The sequence below is a fragment of the Salminus brasiliensis genome, chromosome 4 (genome assembly GCF_030463535.1).
Source record: "Salminus brasiliensis chromosome 4, fSalBra1.hap2, whole genome shotgun sequence".
Classification (NCBI taxonomy): domain Eukaryota; kingdom Metazoa; phylum Chordata; class Actinopteri; order Characiformes; family Bryconidae; genus Salminus; species Salminus brasiliensis.
Window position 1 is genome coordinate 46,258,327 of NC_132881.1, and position 15,944 is coordinate 46,274,270.

A 15,944-nucleotide genomic window follows, 5' to 3' on the forward strand; every position below is an offset into this window, starting at 1 on the left:
CTCCCTGTCTCTCTCTCTGTCTCTCTCCCTGTCTCTCTCTCTGTCTCTCCCTGTCTCTGTGTCTCTCTCTGTCTGTCTGTCTCCGTCTCTCTGTCTCTCTCTCTGTCTCTCCCTGTCTCTGTGTCTCTCTCTCTGTCTGTCTCTCTCTGTCTGTCTGTCTCCGTTTCTCTGTCTCTCTCTGTCTGTCTGTCTGTCTCTCTCTCTCTGTCTGTCTGTCTGTTTCTTTCTCTGTCTCTCTGTCTGTCTGTCTTTGTCTCTCTCTCTCTGTCTCTCTCCCTGTCTCTCTCTGTCGGTCTGTCTCTCTCTCTTGCTCAGTCTTTGTCTCTCCCTCTGTTTGTCTCTCTGTCTTTGTCTGTCTGTCTCTCTCTTTCTCTGTCTGTCTGTCTCTCGCTTTCTGTCTCTGTCTCTCTCTCTTTGTCTGTATTTCTCTCTCTCTTTCTATTTTGTTCCCTCTTTATGTCTCTCTATCTGTCTGTCTGTCTGTTTCTGTATCTCTCTCTCTCTGTCTGTCTGTCTCTCTCTCTGTGCCTGTATCTATCTTTCTTTATATTGTGCTCTCTCTTTATGTCTCTCTCTCTGTCTGCCTGTCTGTGTCTGTATCTCTCTCTTTTACTATCTGTCTCTCTCTGTCTGTCTGTCTCTCTCTCTGTGTCTGTATATCTCTCTCTCTCTTTATATTGTCCTCTCTCTTTATGTCTCTCTCTCTGTCTGTCTGTCTGTGTCTGTATCTCTCTCTTTTATTATCTGTCTCTCTCTCTGTCTGTATCGCTCACTCTATCTGTATCTTTCGTTTCTCTCTCTCTCTCTGGTTAAGGTTAAGATTTTGGTTAGGACCAGGGTGAAGTTATATTAGGTTTTTTGTTTTATGTACTGTTAGGTTTAGGATTAGGACCAGGGTGAGGGTTAGGATTAGGTTTTTAGTCTTAGATTAAGATCAGGGATACAGTTAAGATTTGACTCTCGGTTTCAGGTTAAGGTGAGGGTTAGGAAGTTAATGGGAAAGTGGGCCGTCTAAATCAAAATGAGGTTTTACCTCTTCATCTCTCCCCCTCCCCCACCCCTTTCTCTCTCTCTCTCTCTCTCTCTCTCTCTCTCTCTCGCCCACCCACCCCTCCCCTCTTTCCCTCTTCTATGGTGGATGACTTGCATGGTACCAGTCAGTGACTATCTGAGCTGCATGACTCTTCTCTGAGTACTAGATACCATTAAAGATACTGCATTACTACATTCCACTAACACACACACACACACAAACACACACACACACACACACACACACACACACTGCCTTTCTGCACCCACCCAATTTCACACAGTGTTCACAGAAGCTGAAAGGCTGTGAGGGGGATTTGTCAGCTTTGGGCTTGGATTTCTCTCCCAACTGTGTAAGACAGAGAGTGACCGAGAGAGAGAGAGAGAGGGAGAGAGAGAGAGAGAGAGAGAGAGGGAGAGAGAGAGAGAGAGGACTGCAGTGATTTAAAGGGCTTTTGCTTGTTGGCGACTCTGTAAAGAAAGGAGTTTCTCATAGACAGCAAGTTGAATATACCCCTAATCCCTACAAACCTGCAGCTCTGTTTGCAGCTCCAGTACCGCAGGGAGAAGGCTGTGCGGTCGGGTTGAGCGAGTGTCTCGCTCGGCCACAGAGAGCTGTAAATCAGCACCAGCGAAAGGCGACAGCGAAGAGTCATCAGAGCCTCGGTCTGGCACGGCAGGGTGTAACTACAGTAAACTAGATCCATCCAGCAGGTGATACAATCTAATCTGTGAGTGCGAGAGGAAGCAAGCTGCTCGGAAGGGAAGTCGCTGCGCTATCGGCAGCGTGCCACGTGGAAAAATCGCACCCGCTCTGTTTACATACCTGCCGGGTGATTTATTCCTGTATATGATGAGCAGTCGAGTGACTATCACCCACACATTTTATTACGGCTCTGGAATGTTCATTCTGAGAGGGAACAAGGTTAGCGCTTTATCTGTCTGTCTCCAAATATGGTGCTCGCCTTCTCTCGGCCCTGCCATTCATCATAACCCGGTTTTCATGACTCTGGGAGCCTTCTTAGCCTTCGTGACTTCGGGATGGCCTTTCCTGGCCTTCTTAAGCCCTCTGTGATTAAAACTCTTGAAGGTAGAATGCAGCCGAAAACAAGCATTTGAAATGTTTGCTCTACGGGGTGAGATTTATGTCCCTTTAACGTGTGTTTTTCAGTGGCATGGGTCTCATTTCGACCTCTAGGGAGGGCACGGCTCATCCCACATCCCACCCATCACCATATGATTAACGTTTTGTGTTAAATATTAATGTTAACACTACGTTGCACCTGGAATGTGCTGACACGTGGTTCTTCAAAACATTCTAACCTCAGATTACTAATAAACTAACTACTATAAACCATATAGAACTACTATAATAGCATAATAGCAGCGTTACGGGGTGGTAGCTGTTAGCAGTCAGCAGCAGAAAATTGCTTATATTTTCTCAGATCTCAGTTTTCTTAGTTCATCTCACTTTTAAACATCATTTTTAAACATCTGAAGACTGCAGCTGTACCCTTAAAAATGATTGTCTCATAAAGGGTTCTTGAGTGATGCCATAGAAGAACCATTTTTGGTTCCATGAAGAACCTTTCTTGTAAATGACTTACAAGAAAGTGAATATGGCAAACTTTTAAACTACTTAAGAACTTTGACATTGGCTTCTTTAAACCTTTAAAGGTTTCTTTACACATATACTATTTGGACAAAAGTATTGGGACACCTGCTCATTCACTGTTTCTTCTGAAATCAAGGGTATTAAAAAGAGTTCATCCTGCTTTAGTGGGAGGAACTGTCTCAACTGTCCAGGAAAGAAAGGCTTCCTACTAGATTTTGGAGGAGCATTGCTGTGAGGATTTGATTACATTCAGCGACAGGAGAGTTAGATAGGTCAGGATGTTGCATGATCACCACCACACCCCAATTCATCCCACTTATCCCGCTCAATGCTGGGCCCCTCTACTCCTCTAGCCCACACTTGGCATTAGGCTGCATGGTGCCAATAGGTTCATCTAGTTGATCTGCTCCAGAGAGTCCTATTCTATTGGCTGTACTTCTCTGGAGGGACTAGACAAGGTTTGTAAGTGTGCATTTGCACATCTGTGTCAGCAATGGGTGCACCTTAAAGTAGCTGAATGCATATAATATATATCTCTTTTATAAAAATGGTTCTTTATGGAACCAATAATGGTTTCATCAGAAATGGTTCTTCTATAAGTAAAGGCGTATAGAAAAAGGCACTGCATGTCCCATGAGTCTTTTGTGCACAAGAATATGAGGATGTGATGGAAGACACAATTATCTATACATGCCCTATAAATGACCTATAAATGACCTTGAAATTTGACAACCCAAAGCAAACACCTTAAATGTCTGAGCTTATTTTATTGTGAGGCATATTATTCCATAATTACACAATAATTACACAAACTGATCCTTTCTTAGGCTATTATTCTTATTATTTGTTTCTTATTCAGTTATTTCTGGATTATTCTTAGTGATAGTAGAGATAGTGGAGTGACTGGGGAGGGGATACTGGGCATTTACAGGGAAGCAAATTTCTCTTCCACCATTAGATTGTGATTCCATGAACACTATGCGAGCTGATGAGCTCACCGTGGTCATCTTCTTGCTTCTAGCAGCTGAATCTGAACGTATTTTCTATCATGTTTGCTGTTCCCCCAGTCGAATGGGCATCTTGCCAGCATGGTCGCACTACTTCTCACAAATCCCTGAATTAGATAATTACACAGTGGTTTATTTACTCTATACTAGGCCTTATTTATTATAATAATTGGTCTGTTTTGTGAAACACACTAATAATTGTGTGATCAGTTGCCATAATCATAATGCACAATAAACAGGTTTGCAAGTCATTAATGCTTCAAAAAAGAATAAATAAATAAATATATATTTTTAAATAGAGCTTATTGCCGCTAACTGAAGGCAAAAAAAGACCCAATATGTCAATTTGCATCATAAGTTTTTAATCTGTTCAGATTTTAATTGCAAATAAAGAAGAAGAAAAGGAACTGTCCACATCCGCTTGTTCTAATTGGTTAATTAAGGTGTATTATTCAGTAACTACAGGGACTTTTATTAAACTGCTGGGGCTATTCCTTGGTAACAGTATTGTGTAATCAAACCTTCGGCCTGCCAGCGGGCCATTGGCCTTTTAGGTGGTTAAATTGTTCTTGCCTACTAGAATCATTTAGTGCATGAACACTGATTTACAGTGAATGAACACTCAGCAATAACTCCATTAGATTGTGATTCCATGATCACTATGCAGGCTGATGAGCTCACTGTGGTCATCTTCTTGCTTCTAGCAGCTATATCTGAGCAGTCAAATGGGCATCTTGCCAGCATGGTCGCACTACTTCTCACAAATCCCTTCCGTCAGCAGATCCTTATCTGCCTAAAATGTATTGAGGCTGCAAATGGTTGAGAGCTATACGTACTGTAAATCACTTGCTGCTTTTTATTTCTGTAAATGAGTTTTCTGCAGTTAAAGTTTTGTGGGTCAGGGAAGATCTTGAATGTCCTGTTTACTCCAAGGCTCTAGGCTTTGGAAGTAGAATGTAGAGTGTATGTATGTGTAGAATTTGTAGAGGAGAGTGTTTTTCAGACTGTGAAACACCTGAGAGCTTTTTAAACCCCTTCCCAGACTCCTCTGTATCTACAAGCTTCTTTCTGGAGGCCTCAGAGAGCTCTTTCGATCTGGCCATGCTGATCTTGACCGCCTACTTCAACCATCAAGAGTAGACCAGACTAAACGTCTGAGGTTTAAGTAAGACTCCAGAATAATCCTCTCCAACCATGTTCTGATCATCTGCACCTGATTACTAATTTTACTAATAATTTTAATTCAATTTATTTAAACCACATTTTATAAATGTTTAATGTTGTTTAGTTAGATTACCTCCACCTCTCAATCTTGAACACATGAAGATCAAACGTCCAGATGTTTAAATATATTAAAAAAGGCCGCAAGATTTTTTATATGGTGTCTTAATTTTTGGCTATGAGCAGATTTTACTGGCTTTTGTAAAGTAGACAACACCAACAGTCTTGCTAATGCTAACACCAGCTCTTCCCTCCTGAATGTGGCTACTGTATTTGCGGTGTGCTGCAGGGGTCAATCTCTGGTTCCATACCATTCTGGAGCCTCACAGGCCTCTGCCCTGTCTGAGCATGGAGCTCTCCGTGGGGCTGGGTCACGACGGAGCCAGTGTGCTAGCCATCGATCAGCCCTTATCTGCCCAGACCTGACAGTTCAGAAGCACAGCTGGGGGGCCAAGAGAGAGAAAGAGAGAGAGAGAGAATATGCCTTACGCTGTCTGAGCTTTCCGCTGGCTGGATAAGCTGCACTGTCAGAGCGGAGCGTAAGTTATGGGTGCCTCAGGCTTTTGTGATAAGACCACAGGGCCCTGGGACAGACAGACAGAGAGAGAAAGAGAGAGAGAGAGACAGAAGGAGAGAGAGAGACCAAGAGAAAGAGACAGACAGAGATAAGCTTAGAGGTGGAGTTGGGAGAGACTAAATCAAGGGTGGATGACGTTTTATCTCTGAACACTGATTTAATACCTTGCCCTTTTCTTATGCCCCTTTTAGATTACACTACAGATTCCTTCCTCACCCCACCTTTCACACCACAGAGCTCACAGCTTCTGACTCTGCAACACTCCCAACAACTGTTTCAACAGCAAAACACTGTCATTTTACACTGTAATGTACCAATTCAATATTATTTTTTATGCAAACAGACAATTTACGACTTTGCATTAAGCTTTATTCAATATAATCTAATCAGCAAAGTCACTAATCATTAAACTATTGGTTTGATTCTTGCACAATAAACACATAAAACATCTAAATTGACATCTTATTAGTGTGTTATTAGCACAATTGACTTCCAGAATAACAATCTTGTTATTTACTCAATCAAGCCCTGAATTAGATAATTACACAGTGGTTTATTTACTCTGCACTAGGGCTTATTTATGATAATATTTGGTCTGTTTTGTGAAACACACTAATAATTGCATGATCAGTTGTCACAATGCACAATAAACAGGTTAGCAAGTCATTAATGCTTTAAAAAATTAATAAATACATAAATAAATAAATAAATAAATAAATATTTTTAAATAGGGCCGCTAACTGAAGGCAAACCACTTAGTGAAAACCACTAATTATTATGTGTATTAGTTGCATTTTGGGCCTTTTTTTGCCTTAATTAGGGAGCTCTTTTCTAAGCATTTCTTATTTATTTACGTACATTTAAAGCATTTAGCAGACGGTCTTCTCCAGAGAGACTTACAGCAGTGTTCACTCAGAAAATACCCTCAGCTAGTTTGTATAGACTAGAATCCAAAGGATCCCTTGAAGCTGGGATACGACTAAATACAGAAGTCAGAATTGAGACCATAATACTCTACACACTCTACACTCTGCACACTACTTACTCTCAGAAGAGAAGGGTCTTCAGTCTGGGTTTGAAGACAGCGAGCGTTGGACTCTGCTGTTCGGACACCCAGGGGAAGTTTGCTCCACCTCTTCGGTGCAGGACAGTAAAAAGTCTGGACGCTGGACGTTTGTAGGCCAGAGTCAGGGGTTTGAATCCGTTTGGAATCAGTGAAGCCAGTCTTCTTGACTGAGGAATAGCATAATGATTGACGTTGATTTTAAAGGGGCGATCATAACTGGCCTCCTTTAGATGGCCTTCCCTCTCCCCCCATCACTCAGCCCAATGCTAGTCGGTAGAGACGTCTCCACAGGTTTCTGCATAGTCCGGTGATCTCATTCAAGTTCTAGGAATTGGGTATTGGTTGTAAATTGTTTCTATTGGTTATTGTGTGGCTTATTTTTGGCAGTGTCAGAGGTCAAAAGGGAGCTGAGCTGGGTGGGCTGGTAAAAGAGAACTGGGAACAACACAAAACAATCTACCAGGCAGTGCCTGGGGAGATTACAGGGGAAACTAAGGACAAGCGTGAACCACGCAGAGATTACACAAAACTGGGGGGAGAGAGCTGGGGAACCAGCCGCAGAACCATAAATGGCTAGGCCGACCAAACCTGGAGATGCAAAGTGGAAGAGGGTCGCCTAGCTGGAGCGAGAGTCGCGGATATATCCAGGGAGCAACCAAAAGCGCCTCGCAAAACCTGACGAATGAAGCAAGGTCCGCTAGAGGACCTGAACTGTGAACCAAACTGGCCTAAACAAACCGTTAACTCTCAGGCTAACTCAAGGCTCGGAACCTACAATTCTCTGCGAGGAGCTCTGTACCCGAGCTCCTTAAGTAACCCCTGCCTCAGGTGATACACATTACGTGATGAACCTGAATCAAACACATGTGAACGTAACTGAACTAGAACCGAATCATTGAATCAAAACAGGAACGGAAACATAACAAAAGTCCTCATGTGTGCGGCTCGGAATCACCCCGGGGGAGGGCGCGATACAGAGGGGCTGACACATCCCAAATGTATTAGTTGGAGCTTCAAGTGTATGAGGCAGACCAGTGTCACTGCTGCGTTGGGAATGGGTCCACCACCCAAAAGTATTTAGACAACAACGGCTCTGTGCTCAGAAACTGATGGGCTACAGTTTCCACCTGTACACCAGCAAGCCGTGTCTACAATGATAAAATTCTGATGGGAATTTTGTAGCATGGTTTTGATTTAGGACTGCTTAAACTGAGAACTTTATGAAAGCAAGGTCTACATGCAGATCCTTGTTTGGAGATTACATAGAGCATAATTGTCATGACTGGAAATGATTTGTAATGATTGGCATTACGAGTTATGAATATAAGGCCAAACTGGATAGAAGACGCCTTTAGAAGATTTGGCGTGAGTATTTTCCAGAGTTTTGAATACTTCCATGTGTGCGAATGATCTAAGAGCAGTGTAGAAGAAGCACTTGTGAAAGGAGTTCTTGGGGTTCCCCAGCCTTTGCCCATGGCATGCATTCCTCTTGGTGGTCCCTTCCATCATTAGCAAAAATGTACAGTCCTCAAACAAATCCAATTATTGTCCGACCCCTCCTCAGAGCTTCGCTGGCAGCAGAACTAATAGTGGCCCCATGTCCACAATGGGCATCTCAGACACTTATGAGTCAGCCGTGTCTCTCGAGGAGAATAAGTGATTTATTGAAATGTCTGTGTGTGTGTGTGCCATTTAGCGGGGGGCATGTAAGTAGGAAGAGATGGAGACTAGGGCCGGTTGGAGGTGTATGGGTTGGGGGTGGGGTTCTACTGGTTCCACAATCGTCAGAGCTGTCTGGCAAGACCCATGAGAAGACATTTGTGACATGTGAGGATTGATAGACAGACTTATCCGAGCAGACGTCAGAGTGTGATAAGCCTGAGAGGCCAGTTCACATAGGCCTAAGGCTACCTGAGTAGCTAGGGGGGCTCTGTACAGCCTCTGGACCACCTAGCCCTTCAGAGAGAAGCACATACCAACTGGATGTTCAGAGACGGTGCTTTCAACTGGTCACTTTAGCACTCTTGTAAAAAAGGAACCTGTGCTTGATTGATGTTAAACAAAAGTCCATTCAGACAAGAATGCTGTCGCATGCTTTCACCGTTCTAGATACTCTGTTCTATATAAGAGGAATACACTCAGAGTATACAGCTTAACTCTATAGTGCTTCATCTATGAGTATATATAGATATATAGATATATGATTAGAGAAGGGAGGAACCCTCAGGGCCTTCTACAATAAATTTCAGAGAAGGCTGGATTATTTCTAGTACAATTCTATTGAATGATCGTTTGTGTTAGACTCAAACTACAGCCACTGTTGGGCTGAGCGGTCCAGCGGACGAGGATCGCTGGTTCGAATCTCCGTCATGCTGCTAGGCTTGCTAGATAGCACAATTGGCCTTTCTCTTTCCAGGGTGGGTAGATGGCGCTCTCTCCCCCATCGCTTCCCTTCAGGCGTGTTGGTTGCCTGATGATGTTGCATTGGCAGCAGTTCAGAAAAACGAGTGGCTTGTGTTGGTCTGCCCTCTTACTAGTGTCGGGGGCAATGGGGGGAGTGAGAGTACGTACATATGGGTATGTTGAGTAATTTGTTTAGTAGTATCTAAACTTAAAGGTATCTTTGAATTTTTAGCCTTTTCAAACAAGCTGAGTAAATAACTCTGTTTTTCTTGGGAAAATAGCAAAGCACTTTTGTAAGTCGCTCTGGATAAGAGCGTCTGCTAAATGCCTTAAATGTAAATGTGATTGCTGGTCCACATTGGGGAGAAAATGGGTGAAAAATCAGACAAAAAAACCCACAAAAAACTACAACTACTGTAGTGACACTAATACTCAAACAAAAGAGTAAACAAAATATATAAAAACAATAATGGAAAAGTTTCCTATTAGGATTTTCCCACCAGGGTAACTAGGCAAGTACAGCCAAGCTAACTCTCCCATTAGTTGTTATTATACATTAACTACCAACATGATTGGAAAGTTCACTGATAAAAATGTAAATATGGTCAATAAATCTAAACTTAAATATAATTAGTGTATCTAATATTGGGCATTATATGATTATTGTAAGAATCATGAGGGATTATTCAACATATTTCTCATTTTGCTTGTTTTGAAAGTGGCCTAGATTTAGAAAACTGTAGTTAACTTGCCTTGGTTGCATGTGAACGTTTCAAACTTGGCATGTGATGAGGTGAAAGCGGGGATACGCAAGCAGGGATCCATGCTAGGCCAAAAGCTATTGCTAGCCCTTGCTAGGCTTTTACCATCTTTTCACTATATCCATTTCCTCAGCGACAAGCTAGACTACCTTAGCTAGACCAAACTGGAGCCACAAGCAACAGAAGTGAAAGCACCAGTTTTTTTTTTTTTACCATTAAATCTCAAGAAAGTCGAACCTGAAGGCTTTCTTTAAAATGTGAATCAATTATATAACATTTTTAACTCAAAACCAACAATTGTTTGTTTAAATCCAGTTAATTTGAGATTCTTTTATTTGCAGAGTTAAACTTTTTCACAGTGTGACAGAAGAATCAATCAGTCATATGAAAAATGATATTTTTGGAAGACAAATCCTGACTGAAGTTGTAGAAGTCACTGACTGTGGATGTGAGCACATTTCAGTCAGTGGTGAGAAATAGAAACAGTGGCAGCAGATTTGTTCCAGAATGTGTTACTAAATGAGTCTCTGTAAAACTGCTACATACAAGTAAAAGGTACTGTATGTCTGAGATGGACGGTGTGTAGCTGCTAAAGTTTCTCATAATACATAATTTAATTGAATTTAATTTGTTATTCATTCTTTAAAACATTGTTCTAACACATTATATGAGCAGGTGGTCCATTTTCAGAGTGTAGTTGCGCTTATAAATGCTGTTTTTATCGAATTACTGCTCAGACATGTGCTTCAGCTAACTGAGCCATGGTACCGAAATAGCTAGCCTAAACTTACTCTCTGCAGCAAAGTCGGATTATAAAGATAAATAAACCTCGCATTTCTGCTCATTTAATTTTTTTAAATGTTCAGAATTGTGTGGTCTGCAGCCGTCTAAGACAAGAGAAAAAAAAAGCTCCCTAAAAATAATTGCAACCTTTTTTCATTATAAAGACATAATTGACTATTTACATTTGTCATGAACCTTTTTTTTTTTTTTTTTTTTTTTTTTTTTACCAAAAATGGGGTCATTTTGGTGAAACTCAATATTTTCTAACTGTTTAATTTAACTCTGTTACATATGCTAATGTTGGTTCTAATATTTAATGTTTGCCATGTTTTGCCATGTGTTCCAGTGTTAGCTTGATGCTTTTATTGTAACTGATAAAAAAGGTTTGTTGATTATATTGATAGAAGTAGTTTTTAGTTTTTGACATTTATGGCCCAAACTAAAGGCCTAGCTGTGGTAGTCACACTCATTAGCCACACTCTCTGATACTGTTCAACATTCTCTGTCCCCCATAAATCCAATCATAACTAATTCTATCTCCTTACCTTTTCAAAAGTTAAAGACTGCCCACTTGTCCAGCCTGACATTGATGGAAGACCCACGTCAGACCAGCTGCCCACCCACCAGACTGCTTTCAGCCTACCAACTACATTGAAGTTACGTGGACTCTTTTTAAACTATTTGCTACTATTATTGTTATTTATTATTACCCCCACCATTAATTATCATAATTACTTCCAAACCTGAGCAGAAGAACAGTCTTGAAGGTTCTGTGACTTTCTATCAGTAATCTTGGTTCCTCCCAAGGTTTCTACCTCCAGCTCTGAGGGAGATTTTCCTCTCCACTGTCAACTTTGGCTTTGCCACTGGGGGTCTTCATGTTTTTTTTTGTTATTCTCTTATCCTATTACTGAATTCCTGTACAGCTGCTCAGTAGCAATGCCAGTTTTCAAAAGTGCTATACAAATAAGTTTGATTTGATTAGTCATGGTTCACCACAGATGCTGTTCTGGTACAATACTGGAAGCCAGTTTTTATCAATTGTATCAGTGAGATCCAACAATTTCAGAACACAGTTTCCAGCCATCCATCTTTTTATCCACTGTTTCCTGGCCAGGGTTGCAGTGGGCCCGGAGCCTACATGGAATCACTGTCTGGAATATCCCACAGGCAAGAATATCCCCTGGTGCATCACTTGAGACTTGAGATTATCACCTCAATCTTTTTCAATTGTTTCTTCAGCTTAACAGTTAACCAATTCTGGAGCTCCACGTGTTTCGTGATGTGTAGTTCACAACGTCTTCATGAACAGAGTTTCTTGTAAAGTCATTATATAAGCCTTTGTTCCAGTTGATGGGACGTAGCTGCTGCTGCCTGACTAAAACGATGACGTGTACGCACTCAAAATACACTGTATGCTGTCATGGAGAGGCCTGTAACCACAAATAGACTACTGTTCAAGTGGAAGTGGTGTGGAGATAATTGCAGTGAACATGCCGTCTCATAGCTGAAATATAACTCACACAGGCTCAATGACAAGGTACACACAGATCAAGCGACAGGTCTTGTTCCGAGGTGGGTCTCTCAGACAGACAATGAGATTAATCTGCTGTTGAGAGCTCTTTGCACACCCAAGTGCACCATTCTTCTCATGGCCTCCGGCTAGCTGAAAAGCCTCGTTTGGGCGTGCAGACAGCTGAGAAAGCTACTTTACACTTGAACCTCTTTCTCTCTCTAATAACAGTCTGTGGACAGAAAGACGGACACTAAACTGGTTGGCTTCTCATTAAGGACGGTGTTGAGATGAGTTAAGTGACATCTGATTCATATTCGCCAGCCACTCTTTCATTCAATCCGAGCCCCTGCCCTCACTAAAGCCTTATTTACTGGACAGAGATGAAGCCTAGTCCTGGACTACACAGCATTTAAAATGGAAATTTCGGATTTAAAGGTTGTATCTGTAAAACATCATCAGTGAGTGTCTACCTGTAAAACTCTATATAACATTAGAATAAACCCAAATTAAACATAAAGACAGTGGTCAGTGAGTGTCTACCTGTAATTAACTCTATATAACATTAGAATAAACCCAAATTAACATAAAGACAGTGGTCAGTGAGTGTCTACCTGTAATTAACTCTATATAACATTAGAATAAACCCAAATAAACATAAAGTCAGTGGTCAGTGAGAGTGTCTACCTGTAATTAACTCTATATAACATTAAATTAACTCAAATTAACATAAAGACAGTGGTCAGTGAGTGTCTACCTGTAATTAACTCTATATAACATTAGAATAAACCCAAATAAACATAAAGACAGTGGTCAGTGAGAGTGTCTACCTGTAATTAATATTAGAATAAACCCAAATAAACATAAAACCGGTGATCAGTGGAATTATCTACCTGTAATTAACTCTATATAACATGAAATTAACCCAAACTAAACATAAAGTCAGTGGTCAGTGAGAGTGTCTACCTGTAATTAACTCTATATAACATCAGAATAAACACAAATAAACATAAAGTCAGTGGTCAGTGAGAGTGTCTACCAGTAATTAACTCTATATAACATTAGAATAAACACATATAAACATAAAGTCAGTGGTGAGTGAGAGTGTCTACCTGTAATTAACTTTATATAACATTAGAATAAACCCAAATTAACATAAAGACAGTGGTGAGTGAGAGTGTCTACCTGTAATTAACTCTATATAACATTAGAATAAATCCAAATAAACATAATGTCAGTGGTCAGTGAGAGTGTCTACCTGTAATTAATTCTATATAACATTAGAATAAATCCAAATAAATATAAAGTCAGTGGTCAGTGAGAGTGTCTACCTGTAATTAACTTTATATAACATTAAATTAACCCAAAATAAACATAAAGTCAGTGGTCAGTGAGAGTGTCTACCTGTAATTAACTCTATATAACATTAGAATAAATCCAAATAAACAAAGTCAGTGGTCAGTGAGAGTGTCTACCTGTAATTAACTTTATATAACATTAAATTAACCCAAATTAACATAAAGACAGTGGTGAGTGAGAGTGTCTACCTGTAATTAACTTTATAAAACATTAAATTAAACCCAAATAAACATAAAGTCAGTGATCAGTGAGAGTGTCTACCTGCAATGAACTCTATATAACATTAAAATAAACACAAATAAACATAAAGTCAGTGGTCAGAATGTGCCGTTGCTCTGTGAAGGTATTGATATGTTGGTTAGAAGAACAGACTTAGAAGATCACAGGTTTGGGTGCTGATCTTCTCTGTGAACATCAACCACTGTATGGATTTGTTCAGTTCCACAAGCAGCTCAGCTGATCTACTCTAATGAAGGACTGAATAGATAAACTAGTAAACGACTCTTTGGCTTGTAATGATAGCGGAACCCTTTCTGATGGTATATACAACCTTTTTTTAAACGTTCTACATAGCGTTTTTTTGTTCTATAAGGAATGAAGTGTTGTATTGGTTCTATAGAAGAGTTATTTCCTCCACTGAAGAACCCTCCAGGAACACCTTTTTCTTTTAACAAATTATCTGAAGTGACTGTTGGAGGTTGACAGATCTTGGGCACATTTTCCAAGCGTCTTTGAGTATCTTCAGACATGGATTAGTGTAAACGAGTGTGTTAAGTGCTTTAACTCTGCGTGTCTGTGTCTGTCTGTCCATCTATCCAACTGTCTGTGAGCTTGTCTTATAAGCTTGTGTGACTGATTGAATAATCATCTTAAAGACAGTGTAAATATAAGATAGCAGATTTTTAGTATCTTTTTTTTTTAAACAAATATGACTTAAAAAAATTACACTGGCAGATAGTTTAGTGTTTTAGTAGTATGGGTATTATTTATAATCATTTTATTAATAATAGAAACAATGACAGATATAATAACTGAAAACAACTTAAATGAGTTAATAATATCACAACATGTTTATAATAATCAAACCCAGAAAAGTGTTATTTAGACAAAAATATAAAAAATCAGTAAACTCAAAAATGACTTAAATAAATGATTAAAAATATATATATTTGACTGTATATATTATATTACATTATATTATATTATATATATTATTTACATATTTCAATAACTAAAAAAAACAAAGGACTTTAAATTACAAGAAGTTTAAGTTAATTCAACTCCAACACATATTTGGAATAACTACAACTATTGCAATTATTATGAATTATTTTGAATTTAATAATAAATTTTAAATTTTATTTAAAAAATATGACAAATTTCTGTGATATATGCTAGAAAATGTACAAAATCATTTTGTTTATTACATTCTCTCTCTCTCTCTCTCTCTCTCGCTCTCTCTCTCTCTCTCTCTCTCTCTGGCCTAAAGGCCTCAGAGCCAAACAACCCTGAGAGAAACTCTGGAATGGAGCCAGACTGATAAAGCCATACTGACCTGTCAATCAAACTCCCTTCCTTCTAAGCGTCTCCCTCTCTCTATCATCTGCCCAGCGACTGTCTCATGATAGTGAAGCAGCATCAGGTAACAAAGGCAGAAATGACAGCGGGAGAATAGTATGATTAAAGTGGCTTTGCAGGCTTAGTGGCCAATCAACCAGTGGGCCAGTATGAGAGAGAGAGAGAGAGGGAGAGAGAGAGAGGGAGAGAGAGAGATACCCTTTTCCCAGAGAGGAATGTTAGAAAGGTTGGCAGATCCGTGCGCTCGGGTTGTCGGAGGGCAGATCTAAATAAACGTCGTGCTGTTTTCATCTGCGGTATTTGCTGAAGGGTCCGATTTACCGTCCGTGCATAAGCCTCTTGTAAACAATGCAAGCTTTTTTCCCCTTCCCTTCTTTAGATGTGTTTTGCTGGTGGAAAATTCAGCGTGGACGTTTGGGCCGAACTGGAGGGAACGTCAGAAAGCTCCGTCACAAAGTTCCTCTGCACTTCTCCTCGGCCGCTCCTACACTATGTCATTTTCACCACATAAACCAAGCTTTGCACTGGGAGCTTTTACGGCCGGGCTAAAAGAGGACAGTGCTGTTTCTCCAGTCTTTGTAAAACAGACCCAACTTTCTTTTTTCCGTCTGTTTCACCTTTTCCTCTCCCTCTAAGCGTGTGTATACAGCCATTAGAAAGGAAATCAAACGTGTAAATGCGGGAGACTTCAGAGCCGACCCGGGTCACGGCCCTCGTCTGGGAAGAAAGAGTCAGGGCCGAGAAAACGGCTCTAATAGCTTAAAGATGCCGCTACTTGGACTTCAGAAGAGGGTGACACGCATTCTTCAGCATGCACCGCTATAGGCCTTATTACCATTAGTGAAAATTGCAGCTCGCGCCATCACCAGCACTGCCATCTCCCCTACACATCACCCCCAACCCGCCCGCTAAATCTCTCAGGACAAGAGCATATTTTGGTAGCGATTAGAGACAGGGAAAATAGAGCAGTCCGTGTCCGCTGAGTCAGTGTGGTGCGGCAGGCTTCGTGTGAGGCACACCTGCACCTTC